The 15,876-nt window shown below is 44.8% G+C and overlaps 1 protein-coding gene across 1 annotated transcript in view; it reads right to left on the bottom strand.

Moving 5' to 3' along the window:
• Positions 1 to 15,876, bottom strand: part of TMEM132B (transmembrane protein 132B) — a 215,783-nt gene that overhangs the window by 90,667 nt on the left and 109,240 nt on the right. The window lies entirely within an intron of this gene.

Raw genomic sequence — 15,876 nt, 5'->3', positions numbered from 1 at the left:
TCAACAGGTTGGAGAGGAGCTTCCAGACTGAGATGGACTAGAAAGAAAGGCCTGGTGATCTACTGCCAAAAAAATCAGCCCATGAAAACCCTGTGGATCCCAAGGGTCAGATCCATTGCGCATGGGGTCACCATGAGTCAGGGGCCAGTTGGATGTCAGCTAACAACAACAACAACATATTATTTTCTAGACTTTTCTTTAATCAGAAAATATTTTACTTAAAAATAGAAAGCTACTATCTCCAACTCTCTCATGTTTGGTGCATTCTGCTCTTGTTCAAATCTCGAATACATATTTCTGGAGTATAAATGCTCCAGTGGAAACCCTGGTGGCACAGCGGTTAAGAGCTATGGCTGCTAACCAAAAGGTCAGTAGTCTGAATCCACCAGGCGCTCCTTGGAAACTCTATGGTGCAGTTCTACTTCGTCCTATAGGGTCACTATGAGTCGGAATCAACTCGATGACAATGGGTTTAAATGTTCCAAGAAACTCTCCATCTGACTCCTAAATGGGCTCATAACAATTAAGCCAACCCATCGCGCTATCTGCCAACCACAGGAAAATGATCTTCTATTCTCTTTCTTTTTCTGTTTTAAGATTTTTAAAAGTACCTTGCAGACTGGTAGGTGTGACCTTATTTTTGCTTACCAACACTTTCCAGAGCAGTAAACAATAAATCTTGGTAACAAGCAAACACTGGAGGCACCTCCGCTTTCTCAGCTGCCAAATCCACGACTATTCCTCACACTAACAACTCGCCCTCACTTCCAGTTTATCTGATTTTATCAGCATCACCGTGACAAGCCCGGAGACAGCTAAGACAATTGCCACAATTATTTTTTCCCCTCTGCCTCTATCTTTCTGACAACATCCCAAAACTCTTCCTGGAAATGAGAGCTCAGAAATCACTGACTCCCAAAATACACCTTGTAGTAGTGGCCCCTCTCTCTGTTTCCTCCTCTTCCCAACCTTGAGGAAAACGTCTGTGATATAATAGGACTTATGGAACCCATTTCTATTTAGGTCTCCTTAAAGAAGAAAGACAAACCCAGGCTGACAAAGGAAACAGCATCCCAACCTCTGGGCACAGACACGGTGGATGGGGCATTGGATCTTGTTAACTCTCCCCAAGGTTCCTGGGGTGGACATTCGTGGCTTGGCCAGAGAGTGCAGCTGGGAATTTGCATTTTGGTGCGTCACATGCTGTCAATTTTTAAATAAAACATTCCCAGGATTCAAAAAGTATAAAAGAAGGCAGCAGTAGAAAGTCTTCCTTCCATTGCTCTCTCTCAGATTCCCAATTCCTCTTCCCCAAAACCAACCAAAGTTATTGTTAGTTTTCTTACTATGCCTCTAAAGATATTTTGGAGTCCCTGGTGCAAACAGTTAAAACGCTTGGCTGCTAACCAAAAGGTTGGAGGTTCAAGTCCACGCAGAGGTGCCTTGGAAGAAAGGCGTGGAGATCTATTTCCAAAAAATCAGCCATTGAAAACCCTATGGAGCACAGTTCTACTCTGATGCACAGGGGGTCACCAAGAGTTGGGGTTGACTCCACAGTACCTGGGATGGGATGGGAGAGATATTCCATGCATCTACATGCATGAACACGTGTGATCTTTGCCATGTGTATACACAAATGGCGCACACTATATGTTCTGCTCTACAACTAGAACGTGTGGTCTCTCATCATTTGTCTCACTGACAATGGAATGTTCCGGCCTAGAAATAACAGAACCAGTCACATGGCCCCATCTGAACCACAGACCAGCAAGGACAATCCTCTTGCACGCACGAAAGGTCAGTGGTGAACAGTGCTCATGGCTACAACATGAGGAAACCTTGGCTCAGGCAAGTCACACAGGTACCAAGAGCAGCAGCCAGGATCCCCACCTGCCTGATTCCAGTGCCCATGTTGGGTAGAGACTACATGTAACCCTCTTTCATTTATTTGTGCATGCACACTGAATTAGAGCTTACGTCCTGGTGGTGTAGTGGTTAAGAGGCTGGCTGCTAACCAAAAGGTCGGCAGTTCAAATCCACCAGCCGCTCTTTGCAAACCCCATGGGGCGTTCTACTCTGTCCTATACAGTTGGTGTGAGTCAGAATCGACTAGATGACAGTGGGCTTTTTTTTTTTCCTACTTCCCAGCCCTGCGCCACATCTGAACCAATAAGGAACATCATGATAAATAGAGAAAAGATAGAAGTTATCAAGCATGTCATTTTACTTGGAGATCCACAATCAACAGCCATGGAAGCAGCAGTCAAGAAATCAAACAATGCATTGCACTGGGCAAATCTGCTGCAAAAGACCTCCTGAAAGTGTTCAAAAGCAAAGATGTCACTTTAAGGACTAAAGTGTGCCTGACCCAAGCCATGGTGTTTTCAATTGCCTCATATGAATGAGAAAGCTGGGCAAAGAATAAGTAAGATGGAAGAATTGACACCTTTGAATTATCGGGTTGACGAAGAATACTGAATATACCACGGATTGCCAAAAGAACGAACAAATCCATCTTGGAAGAATTACAACCAGAATGCTCCTTAGAAGCAACGATGGCAAGACTTCGTCTCACATACTTTGAACATGTTATCAGGAGGGATCAGTCCCTGGAGAAGGACATCATGCTTGGTAAAGTAAAGCGTTAGCAAAAAAGAGGAAGACCCTCAACAAGATGGATTGGCGCAGTGGCTGCGACAATGGGCTCAAGCATAACAACGATTGCGAGGATGGTGCAGGACCAGGCAGTGTTTCATTCTGTTGTACATGGGGTCGCTATGAGTTGGAACTAACTCAACAGCACCTAACAATAATAACAACATTACTCTCCTGATATTTCCCATCTTTTCTTTCATTGTGAGCATATCTTCCTTAATGTCTATAAGCATAGTTAGAATTCCTGCTTTATAATCTTACTATGCTAATGCCATCATCTGGGTCATCTTTGGCTGAATCTCCATTGATTATTTTTTCTCATGAGTATGAGTCTCATTTACTTGTTTCTTCTTACGTCAAGTAATTTTGGATCATATCCTGGACACTATGAATGATACATTGTAGGAACTCTAGATTATGTTATGTATCTTGAAGAATGTTTTTTTGTTTTTGTTTTTGATTAAGTAGGCAGTTAATCTGGGCTTCTTGGGGTCTACACAATGTGTGTGGTTCACGGGTCAGTCAGCGATATGGGAAGAGTTTATACACAGAAGTTTGGGGGCTCCCCCGTCATGGATTGAATTAGGTCCCCCAAAAAATATGTGTATCAATTTGGCTGGGCCATGATTCCTGGTATTGTATGATGTTCTTATATGTTGTAAATCCTGCCTCTATGATGTTAATGAGGGAGGATGGGTGGCAGTTGTGTTAGTAAGGCAGGACTCAATCTACAAGATTGGATTGTGTCCTGAGGCAATCTCTTGAGATATAAAAGAGAGAAGTGAGCAGAGACACAGGGGGACCTCATACCACCAAGAAAGCAGTGCCAAGAGCCTGGGGTCCCTGTGCAGAGAAGCTCATAGTCCAGGGGAACACTGATGAGAAGGCCGACAGAAAAAGCCTTCCCCTGGAGCTGATGCCCTGAGTTTGGACTTTTAGCCTACTTTACTGTGAAGAAATAAATCTGTCTTTGTTAAAGCCATCCACTTGTGGTATTTCTCTTGTAGCAGCACTAGATGACTAATACATCCCCTCTCTGGATCTTTCTTTTCCAGGATTCTCTCCTCACTTTCCAGTGGTTGCAGTTGCCCCAGGCTCTGTCCTCTGGCTCTTCAAGCCAGTAAGACTATGGATTTTCTGAGTTTCGGCTTCCCTGTGCAGTGAACACTGTGGTCTTACATCAGTCTGTAAGTCATAAAATAGGAAACTCACATACTATTGTTCCCTGTTTCCAAGTGTCTGCTTCTTCCGGTCACTGTCTACATCCTTTGGGTAACTGACTTTGCGTTTTCTCCAGAGTTTATACTTGTTGTAGATCTATGGATCTATGAGAGTGCTAGCATGACAGGAGCTCCTCAGCCATTACTGGCAGAGGAAGCACTGATGCTAATGTTTTGAAAGCAGATACTGTTCATGGTGGAGCCCTGATGGCACATTGGTTAAGAGCTACAGCTGCTAACTAAAAGGTCAGCAGTTCAAATCCCCCAGCCGCTCCCTGGAAACCCTATGGGACAGTTCTACTCTGTCCTATAGGGTCACTATGAGTTGGAATCGACTTGACAGCTGTGGGTTTGGTTTTTTGTTTTTTACTGTTCATGGGCTGGATAATAAGTTAGGACAATGAAGGCAGCTTTTCTAAGGAGTATCACAAATGATGGTGATTATTAGCTTCTTCTAAGGAGGTAAAGCATCCACCTCTGATTCAATCACTTCCAAAGCTCACGACACCTCAGAATCACCACTAATTATCTGAAGCCAAAAGAGCCGTGAAATAAATAAATAAATAAAAATGAGAGCTAGACAGAGAGACCAGACAGACACTCTGAGGTATTCAAAAATAAGCCCAAACAGAATCTTTAACCTCATTAACTTTGAAATTTAGCAGAGTTAAGAGAACCCCACAAATAGATTGACATTCTAATGCCATTTGGTTCAAAATCAGATTAGAATTCTTGTAACCTTCACTTTACCTGGCAGCTCTTCAATGTCAGCTGAGCAGAAATTCAATGAAAGGGATTTGCAGGCTCCTGTAATCCCAAGGTGTGTAAATCTCCCTAAGCGACAAGCTCCCCTTCAGGAAACAGGAACTCTCCTGTCTCCAGTTAATTAAAAGGCAACGATTCCATCACATCTCCTTCTTGGCCCACTGTATTAATTACAACAGCGTCAAAATCTTTCTTATAGGCCAATTACTCTAAAATAATTAGGTCTTAAGTCAACCACAGTTAGAAAGTATTGCATGCACTTGACTTCTCTAACTTCTCCTTTTCTATTCAAGCCCTCCTGAAAGTCTTCACATGGAATTATGCTGTACTTATCCAACCAACCACCACCAACCAGCTGCTGTTGAATTGACTCCTGACTCTGACTCACGGCACCTCCATGGGTATCAGAGTAGAACTGTGCTCCATGGGTTTCTAACGGATCATTTTTTACAAGTAGATTGCTAGGCATTTCTTCCAAGGTGCCTCTGGGTGGACTCAAACCTCCAACCTTTCAGTCAGCATCCGAGTGTGGTACCCATATGCACTGCCCAGGGACTCCTCCCATACTTATACCCACCATATACTGACTGGGAGAGACTGATAATTTTTCTGGAGGAGCAAGTACGAACCAGACTTCTGCATGAAATAATGGGAAACGGTGGTAAAAAGCTGCATATTTCTCCTTTGTCTTACAAGGCTGTTCAGACACGCAGTGACTTGACGCAAAGATGGCCCAGGACAGGGAATGGCTCTGCATACGTTACTTGAGTAACGGTTTCTCTGGGCTCCGGGGAAGGGGACATTGAGTTCACACAGGGTTCAGGCACTAGCATTGAACATGCCCAATGCTCACTTCACATCACTTTCACAAACGGGCCCACTGGTGCATGTTCTCAAGGAGTGAAAAGGATTCCAGATAATGGTGAGAGTCGGTGCCAGGTCAGCCCCTCGGAGGATGAAGACCACTAACTGGCCTCAAACAATAGAATGAGAGGTGACACCTGCCCTGATGGCTGAGCCAGCTGTACTAATGACGGGTTGTGTGGCCGTGAGGTGGCCATTCCGCTAGCTGATCTTTGACATCATGTGGATGTCCCCCGCACACCCGCCACCCCCGGGGGGGGCCAAGAGCATGCTGGGAACACACGGCCCAGACTGGGGGCCATTTCGGTCCCAGGCCTGACATCCAAGCAAACAGCAAATTCCTGCTTCAGCTCTGAAACCTCAAGGTCACTGCCTGCAAAGCCACTTTCTTTGAAAATGCCGTTCGGTCTTAAGGTAGTAATGTGTCCCCTCTCTGTGATCCAGGCTGGCTGACTCACCCTAATGAGAGATGCTAGGAATCTGGGGACCACATTTCTGAACTCAGGATTGGAACATGTGGTCCAAGGGACAGAATAATTGAAGTTAGCACTGTCCCAAAATTTCGAGGTCGGCATGCCTAAGAAGACATAAAAAGATGCGGGAGATACAGTTGTCTCTACCCAGGCTCCAATTCTGCCAGTGTGCCAACAAACGTACATTCTCTGGCTGAGTCTACAAGTTCTGGATTATAACTTTCTTGTTCAAACATTCCATAAAATATGTTTCAGCATCTACCTACATGCATGAGTGTATGTGTGTGCACGAATGCATACATGTACGTATGAAGTGTTGTGTGCATGTGGGTGCTTGAGTGCTTGTGTGTGTGTGTATGTACGTGAACATAAGTGCACGTGTGTATAGGAAAACTTACTACCACCAGGAATCCATGGGTGGCGCAAACTGTTAAGCGCTCAGCTACTAACTGAAAGGTTGGTGGTTCGAATTCACCCAGAGTTGCCCCAGAAGATAGGCCTGGTGATCTGCTTCTGAATGGTTGCAGCCACTGAAAACCCTATGGAGCACAGTTCTTCTCCAAAACACACGGGGTCTCCACAAGTCAGAACCGACTCAGTGGCAACTAGTTTACCAGGCGCCAAACTCTCTTCTCAGCACCGGCATACAGCTGTGAGCAAGAGCGAGGAGGTTCCAGCTCTCCTGGAGTTTATATCCTAGTAGAAGGAAACAATTAACAAGCAAATGAAAAATGAATAGGGCAATAATTAAACTGAGAGCGTGGTAGTCGCTGGTTGTCCTTGTGTGCCATCGAGTCAGTTCTAACTCATAGCGACCCTATAGGACAGAGTAGAACTACCCCATAGAGTTTCCCAAGCTGCAATCTTTATGGTAGGAGATCGCCAGGCCTTTCTCCTGTGGAGCTGCCGGGTGGGTTTGAACTGTTGACCTTCCGGTTAGCAACCGAGCACTTAGCCGCTGCACCACCAGGGCTCCTTCAATACTTCTAGCACAGGAGAGTATTGCATTGTGACCTGCGTGAGGGTGGGTGGAGCCAGGTGACTAGTTCTTGCCAACACCCTATAAGCAGAAGTTTTGTGTCTCACTTCCCGGCAAGAGTATTTAAGTCCTAGTGCGAGGTTCCCTTTCCCCGTGCCAAGGCACCAGCAACATTCAAGACGGGCTGTTCTGTTGGCCACCTGAGAGATGTTGGTGATTGGGGTACCCCAGCTAAACCTCGATGGCATCATACTGTGAGAAGGAAACCTTTGCTGTTTTAAACCATGGCAATTTGGGGGTTGTCTGTTATCAAGCATAAACGGACTGATACAGAGCCACGCAGAGATGAAGATACAAGAAGGGAAAGTGATGGGGAGGGGAAGTTACAGGTAAAGCCGTAAAATGAGGACTCTCTGAGGAAGTGATGCTGGACAGCTCAGCAATGGGGGGACAAGGATCAGTGTTGCAGACAAGGGGAACAGCAAGGCAAAGGCCTTGAGGTGGTTGGGATTTTTTTTGCTTTTAATATACACTAATAGCCAACCAGATGGATTCAGTCTCTGAAGCCAGAGGGTCACACGTGCAGCTGGTCTCTGGAAAGTCCTGGCCCTGGCTGGGATGGCATGAGTTTTATAATAAGGGCCTGTCTCGCTCCTGACTGGTTCTCTGCTGGAAAAGCAGCCTATGGAAGTGGCTGCAGGTGGCCTACAGCATGGCCACCTGTCCACCTTCTGCCCCCTGTGAGTCTGTGCAGGTATCTGCGTGTGTAGGTGACAGTGTGTGCATAAGTGTATGCGTGAGTGTTGCAGTGTGTGTGCATGCATGCATGCGCATGAGTGTATTATGTGCCCGTGTGCATGCACGTACATGTGATGCTTGTGTGTCATGAGTGTACTGTGTGTGTACACGTGCATGTGTGTACGCATGAATGTATGTGTGTACATGAATGCATATGTGTATGTATGAGGTATTGTGAGCATGTTTATGCATGTGGGTGCACGAATGCTTGCGTGCATGCGTGTGTGCGTGAACATAAGTGCATGTGTGTGTAGGAAAACTTACTACCACCTAGAAGGACTAAAGGGTATCTTGTGCATTGCAAGGTGGGGAAAGATCAACACAGCAGTGTCTCCTGTGGAAGCTACCAGTTGAAATAGGTTTCTTCTGTGGGCCTTTGAATATGACAACTTGACCTGTTTACAGAGGGGACTCTGAGCTGTAGAATGTAAGCTTTCGGCATGTGAAGAGCACCCACCTGAGAGTGAAGGCAGGCAGAGAATACAGCTGAGTCATGGAGGCAGAGAGGAGGGGAAGGACCCGGTCAGAGACACCCCTGTTCCAGCCAACTAGCCAGATCCAGCCCTGGACAGCCGGGTCCTTGGGCCAAAGCGTTATCACTGATGTGCCTGTGAGCTAATTTAAGCTTCTACAGCTTGCATCTAAAATGCTGATATACTGATATGACAGCATTAAAATCTATCATGAGGTGGAGGTGCAGTATTTTACAATGCACCAGTGGCATTATTTTACTTGCCTTGTAATTTCAGCTGTGGTGACTCACACTGGCATTTAACCGTATTTCAATCGATATATGGGGAGAGCCAAACAGAACCATCAATCAGAATCAAGCGCCAGGCAAGCCTCCTTTCTTGAAGCGTCTCTCCCATGGGCAGCCCAGTCTTTCCAGAAAATTGACCCAAATGCCAAAACAAAATCTCCCTGAAATGGCCAAATTACAAACACTTACCATCACACGTCCCCCAAAGCCATTCTCCAAGCTCGTGTTTTAAATCCAGGAAGGCTATTTTCCAATTTTTTTTTTTTTTTTGTCTGTTACAAAAACTGGAGCTAAGTGGCTGACATCCCACCATAGTTCAACCAAGTGAAGAAATACAGAGTTAAAAGAAATGTGATTTCAGGAGGACACGGGCATTGGGTTGTTACAGCTTAAATGAATTAAGCCCCCTTAGCAGCCTCTCAACCATCTTGCACATTAAGTGTTCACAGGAATTCCTTGAAGCCACGGCAGTAAGGAATTAAATTTTTTTTAAAGATCTTTATAATAGAAGACCATAAACTGTCACCAAAAGAACACTCAATGTCCTTCCAGGCCCAGCATCATTCAGAGTGTCTTAGTCCCGAGCACGTGATATCCTAGTGCACATGTGATATCCCAGGGGCCTCGGCAGGGGCCTCGTGCCAAGAAGAGATGGCCAAGCACAGGTGTTTCTGCCCATGGCTGGCAGAATGAAGTCCAAGGATGAATCAGCATGGTCCCAGCAGAAAAGAGGATTACACTCACAGCGGTTTAGTAGAAAAGAATGTGATGAAGGCATATTTACGGAGGTGTACGATGGGATAAGAGAACTAAGGAGGGACGTTGAGGCACTCAGACACTAGCAACAGCAGAAAGCTGTTACCGCCCCTGGGTCTGAAGGGCCAAGTTTGGGGAACTGCGTCCGAGCAAAGCCGCAGCCCATGTCTGTCTCCCCTTTCACCTCAGCGTCAGAGACAAGTCCACCCTTGTGCTTCCAGTCATCAGATGTACCTGATTAGCTGTCCAAAAGGCTTGAAGCAGCATCTGGAGGATGCTGCAAAGAGCCCGCGAACAAAATCTAACCAGATGCCGCTGTTCGGTTGTCAGGAGACAGAGGAAGACAGAGCTGTCGTAATTAACTGACCGGATCACCAATTGCACAAACGCGTCATAACGACCCGTTCTGCTCTCCAGGCCTGAGATGGTGGGCGGGTAGGAGGCAGGCAGAGTCCACCGAACGCAGAGACCTGTGACCACTTCTGCTCCAGAGAATCATCAATCCTCCTTGATTAAATTTTCTCCTCTTCCTGTAGTCATTACTGGGTGTCACTGACTCACAGTGACCCCAGGAGACAGAGCATAACTGTCCCCCTAGAGTTTTCTAGGCTGTCATCTTCATGGGAGCAGACTGTCAGGTCTTTTCTCCCATGGAGCTGCTGGTGGGTTCAAAATGCCAACCTTTCAGTTAGCAGCCAAGAGCTTAACCATCGCACCACCAGATAACATCCTGAAAGTCCAACTTATTACCTTGGCTTAATAGCCATTCAGATAGCTGTTTCTGTCTCACCCCTGTTTCCCAGAGAAAGATACTGGCCTTTCCATTGCTGCTCATTAAAGGTGGTCTGCTTTAAATATTGTGTTTATAACACCTATGGAGTCCATGCAAACAGTTAACGCTCTCAGCTTATAAATGAAAAGCTAGAGGTTAAAGTACACCTAGAAGGGCTGCAGAGGAAAGGTCTGGCAATCAACTTCTGGAAAATCAGTCATTGAAAACCTTATGGAGCACAGTTCTTCTCTGACACACATGGGGTCACCATGAGTCAGAACTGACTTGACAGCAACTGGTTGGCTGGTTGAGCATCCAAAGTGGCTGCAGGTCAAACCGAAGAAGAAGACCCCCAGTTGCTGATGCACAGAGAAGACTGCCTGCATCTCCTTCCAGTGTCAGGCTGCGAGGTTGTATCAAACAAGCAAATGCTGATTGATCCACCAAGCCAGTGGGCTGTTCAGCACCTGACTAATGGGACTGAGATCCATGGCTTCACATGGGCCAGTGGCCAATCACTGCCAAATATCTCTCCCTGCTGGGATTCTCTGGCATAAGAGCAACCACACCAGGGAGGAGGAAGAGTACAAGTTGAGATGCAGGTCCAACAGCACACGGACAGTGCTGTCTGCATCTGTGGTGGACACTATGACGAGGCTGAGCCAGATCATCCTTGGTAAGGCATGGCCTTGAGGGGAGTTTGGCTGATGTAGGCCCTGCCAGCTCGGGGTCTGTGATGGTTCAGACAGCCTGCCTGGGTTCTTCTTTACCTTAGAAGGGTTTTCTATTAGCCATTTTTTCCTGCATAAAAAATTATACCCAAGCTTAGCAGATTAAAACAGTTAACATTTATTATCCCACTGTTTCTGTGGGTCAGAAATTTGGAGAAGCTTAGCTGAGTGGTTCTGAATCAGGGACCCTCATAAAGTTGCAGTCAAGATGTCAGTTGGGGATGACATCCAAAGGCTTGACTAGGGCTGGAGGACCCAAGATGGCTCCCTCACATGGCTGTTGGCAGGAGGCCTCAGTTCCTCACCACATGGGTCTCTCCACAGCACTGCTTGAGTGTCCTCACAACATGGAAGCCAGCTTCCCCAACAAGATCCAAAAGAGGGCAAAAAGGAAGACACAACGCTTTTCATGACCTTGTCTCTGAGTTCTCGCAACATCACTTCCACCATATTGTATTCATTAGAAGCGAGTCGCTAAATCCAGCACACACTCAAGGGGAGAGGAATTAATAAGCTCCACTTCTTGAAGGGAGAAATATCAAGAGATTTTGTGTATCTATTTTAAAACGACCACAGGCCTACTGAGCAAACATCAATATGAGATGAGTTTGGAACTTTAAAATTAGACACTCTTGGGTTTGAATCCCCATTCTGTCATTCAGTTTCTGTTTGACCTTAGGTGTAACCTCCTCACACCTCAGTTTCCTCATCCGTAAATTAGGATAAGAATACCCACATCACCTAGTTATTGTGAGGATTTAATGAGATAATGTATGGCAAATAGTAATAATTCAATTCATCATTATTATTTTAATCACTAACAAAAGTATAGGGAAAACATTTAGCATTCTTTGCAGTTAATCTTTGGTGTAACCCACCCAAAGTAACAAAAACACCATACCCACTGCCAGCGAGTCAGTTCCAACTTATGGCCACCTCATGTGTGTCAGAGTACAACTGTGCTCCGTAGGATTTTTCAATGGCTGATTTTTCAGAAGTAAATCACCAGGCCTTTCTTCCAAGGCACCTCTAGGTGGGCTCCAACCTCCAACCTTTCAGTTAGCAGCTGAGCGCTTAACCGTTTGCATCACTTAGGGATTCTACAGGTGGAATTTATACAGCTAAACTATGTATTTATAATTGATATATTTATAGGGCCATCAGGATTGGAGGAAGACTCATTAACAACCTGTGATATGCAGATGTCACAACCCTGCTTGCTGAAAGTGAAGAGGACTTGAAGCACTTACTGATGAAGATCAAAAACTACAGCCTTCAGTATGGATTACACTTCAGCATAAAGAAAACAAAAGTCCTTACAACTGGACCAATGAGCAACATCATGATAAACGGAGGAAAGATCGAAGTTGTCAAGGATTTTATTTTACTTGGATCCACAATCAACACCCATGGAAGCAGCAGTCGAGAAATCAAAGGACACATTGCATTGGGCAAATCTTCTGCAAAAGACCTCTTCAAAGTATTGAAAAGCAAAGATGTCACCTTGAAGACTAAGGTGCGCCTGACTCAAGCCATGGTATTTTCAATTGCATCATATATGCATGCGAAAGCTGGATAATAAATAAGAAAGACTAAAGAAGAATTGATGCCTTTAAGTTATGGTATTGGTGAAGAATATTGAATAGACCATGGACTGCCAAAAGAATGAACAAATCTGTCCTGAAGAAGTACAACCAGAATGCTCCTTAGAAGGAAGGGTGGTGAGACTACTATTACATACTTCGGACATGCTGTCAGGAGGGATCAGTCCCTGAGGAGGACATCATGCTTGGTAAAGCACAAGGTCAGTGAAAAGGAGGAAGATCCTCAATGAGATGGATTGACACAGTGGCTGCAACAACGGGCTCAAGCATAATAACGATCGTAAGGACGGCACAGGACCGGGTAGTGCTTCCTTCTGTGGTGCACGGAGTCGCTGTAAGTCGGAACCGACTTGACTGCACCTAACAACAACAACATAGCTAAAAATAGATGATGTTTTTGTTTTCAATTTATAACCAGTAAGTTTTGAATAGTGTCCCGTAAATAACAAGGTGAAACAAGGTCATTGGCATCACCAAGGCATTCTGAGTTGCACTATGACCCAACGAATGTTCCAAAATTCAGAGAAGTTTATAGGTAGATTCTGTGTCCAAAAAGTGTCAGGACCAATCGAAGGCTACACCTCAGTCCTCTTCCATCTAGGAACATTCAAGCTGGCATCAAAAATTCCAGCTTCTAATACCACACTTATACTAATAACATATACTTTTGCTGTATGCTAACTGTGTGACCTTGGACAAGTCACTCAACCTCTCTTAGCCTCAGTTTTCTCAACCATAAATGAAAGTACTGAATACATGACTTCTCATGTTCTGTCAAACTCCATCTCTGACTCCCTGAATTTATCTGCTCGTTACACCTGAGACTGGCTAATGAGGAAGTTCATGGAGGCAAACCCAGAGACAGTTAAAGGGATTGTTGCATATGGAAATAGTACCCCTAATCACAAATGTATCACTTTAGGGAAAAAACCTCTCAGGAGGTTTTTTCTCGGCTGCTAACTGAAAGGTCAGTGGTTGGAACCCACCAGCTGTTTGGTGGAGAAAAGACTTGGCAATCTGCTGCCGTAAAGATTAACCAAAAAAACTGTTGATGTTGAGTTGATTCCAACTTATGGCCTAGAAGACCCTATAGGGCATTTCTACTCTGCCCTGTAGGGTCGTTATGAGTCAGAATTGACTCAACAGCACACAACAACAATAATAACTTCTAATCTATATCAGTTAGGTTCTTCTGTGTAATAGACCATCCCAAAACATAGTGGCTATCCAGCAGCTGACTGTAGGCACAGGAGTGGGCCTAGCCAAGTTCAGAAAAAGCACTGCCCAGCTGAGCCTAGCCCAAACTGTACACCCAGATAATAATCTGCCACATACATGATTGTTATCATAGACAACTTTGCTTTGGGTTGATCTGTTACACGGCAAAAACTAACTGATACATAATCTTTGTGATTGATTTCTTTTTGCCTTGGCTAGACATTGAGTACAACATCGGAGCAGTGACGCTAATGGGCTTCCTTGTCGTTTCCCCAACTTTGATTTCCTATTAAGAATAAAGTTTATTTTAGAATTCTGGAACATACTGTCCACCAAGTTAAGAAAATTTCTTTCTATTCCTACTTTGCTAAGTTTTTGAATACATTAAGAACTAAAATAGAAACCATCCCCATTCCTTAAGCACTGAGCAGCCTTTTCCAGACAAATGAAAAGCTTCGAGCAGAACACTTTGGGAACATGTTGAGTCGCTTATAATGCAACAGGTAAGACCAAGACATGGAAGGCGCTTAAATGATAATACATGGCAACATAAAATCAAGTGATGGACACCAAAGGTATCAACTCAAGTTCAACAGAAGTTTAGAGAAGAATTTGAGCTTGGCTTTAAAAATAAAATAAGAACCATTCAGGCAAAAGCATAGCAAGGGACAAAGAGCATAAGGGTAGAACATGGCAACACATGCTTGATAACTGTATCAAGGCAATACCGTATGTTCACCTCAACCATTTCTTCTTCCCGGGCACAGAGGAAGCCTACATCTCCTAGCAGCCTTGAAGTCATGTGTCTGCATACTAGCCAATGAAATGTGGTTAGAGGTAGGCCACTTTTACGCCTGGCCTTTGAAAGCATCTGTGAGATCTTCCAGGGTTTCTATGGAAATGTCCAAGATAGATGACAACAAGCATGGTTTCCAGATGGCATGAGCACAGGACAGAAGCATCCAGGGTCCCTAATCACTACCCGGACTTAGCATCTTAGAGAAGAACTGCTTGGAAACCGCGCCCAAGCCTTACCGGACTGTGTGAAGCCACTGAGATACAGGAGATTTGTGACAGCAGCTAAGATTAATTACTCCAACTAACACAAGGAGCCATAGCAGGGTGATGCAGGCAACATGCTCGGCTGCTAACCAAAAGGTCACTGGTTCAAGTCCACCCAGAGGCACCTTGGAAGAAGGGCCTGGCAATCTACTTCCAAAAAATCAAGCCACTGAAAACCCTATAGAGTGCAGGTCTACTCTGATACACCTGATGTTGCCATGAGTGAATCAACCTTCTGGTAACTGTTTATATATGGAAGCAGCAGTCGAGAAATCAAAGGACACATTGCATTGGGCAAATCTTCTGCAAAAGACCTCTTCAAAGTATTGAAAAGCAAAGATGTCACCTTGAAGACTAAGGTGCGCCTGACTCAAGCCATGGTATTTTCAATTGCATCATATATGCATGCGAAAGCTGGATAATAAATAAGAAAGACTAAAGAAGAATTGATGCCTTTAAGTTATGGTATTGGTGAAGAATATTGAATAGACCATGGACTGCCAAAAGAATGAACAAATCTGTCCTGAAGAAGTACAACCAGAATGCTCCTTAGAAGGAAGGGTGGTGAGACTACTATTACATACTTCGGACATGCTGTCAGGAGGGATCAGTCCCTGAGGAGGACATCATGCTTGGTAAAGCACAAGGTCAGTGAAAAGGAGGAAGATCCTCAATGAGATGGATTGACACAGTGGCTGCAACAACGGGCTCAAGCATAATAACGATCGTAAGGACGGCACAGGACCGGGTAGTGCTTCCTTCTGTGGTGCACGGAGTCGCTGTAAGTCGGAACCGACTTGACTGCACCTAACAACAACAACATAGCTAAAAATAGATGATGTTTTTGTTTTCAATTTATAACCAGTAAGTTTTGAATAGTGTCCCGTAAATAACAAGGTGAAACAAGGTCATTGGCATCACCAAGGCATTCTGAGTTGCACTATGACCCAACGAATGTTCCAAAATTCAGAGAAGTTTATAGGTAGATTCTGTGTCCAAAAAGTGTCAGGACCAATCGAAGGCTACACCTCAGTCCTCTTCCATCTAGGAACATTCAAGCTGGCATCAAAAATTCCAGCTTCTAATACCACACTTATACTAATAACATATACTTTTGCTGTATGCTAACTGTGTGACCTTGGACAAGTCACTCAACCTCTCTTAGCCTCAGTTTTCTCAACCATAAATGAAAGTACTGAATACATGACTTCTCATGTTC

Source organism: Trichechus manatus, unplaced genomic scaffold (genome assembly GCF_000243295.1).
Source record: "Trichechus manatus latirostris isolate Lorelei unplaced genomic scaffold, TriManLat1.0 scaffold00131, whole genome shotgun sequence".
Taxonomy (NCBI): Eukaryota; Metazoa; Chordata; class Mammalia; order Sirenia; family Trichechidae; genus Trichechus; species Trichechus manatus.
Note: the sequence above shows the minus strand (reverse complement) of the source record. Positions and strands in the feature narration are given on the sequence as shown.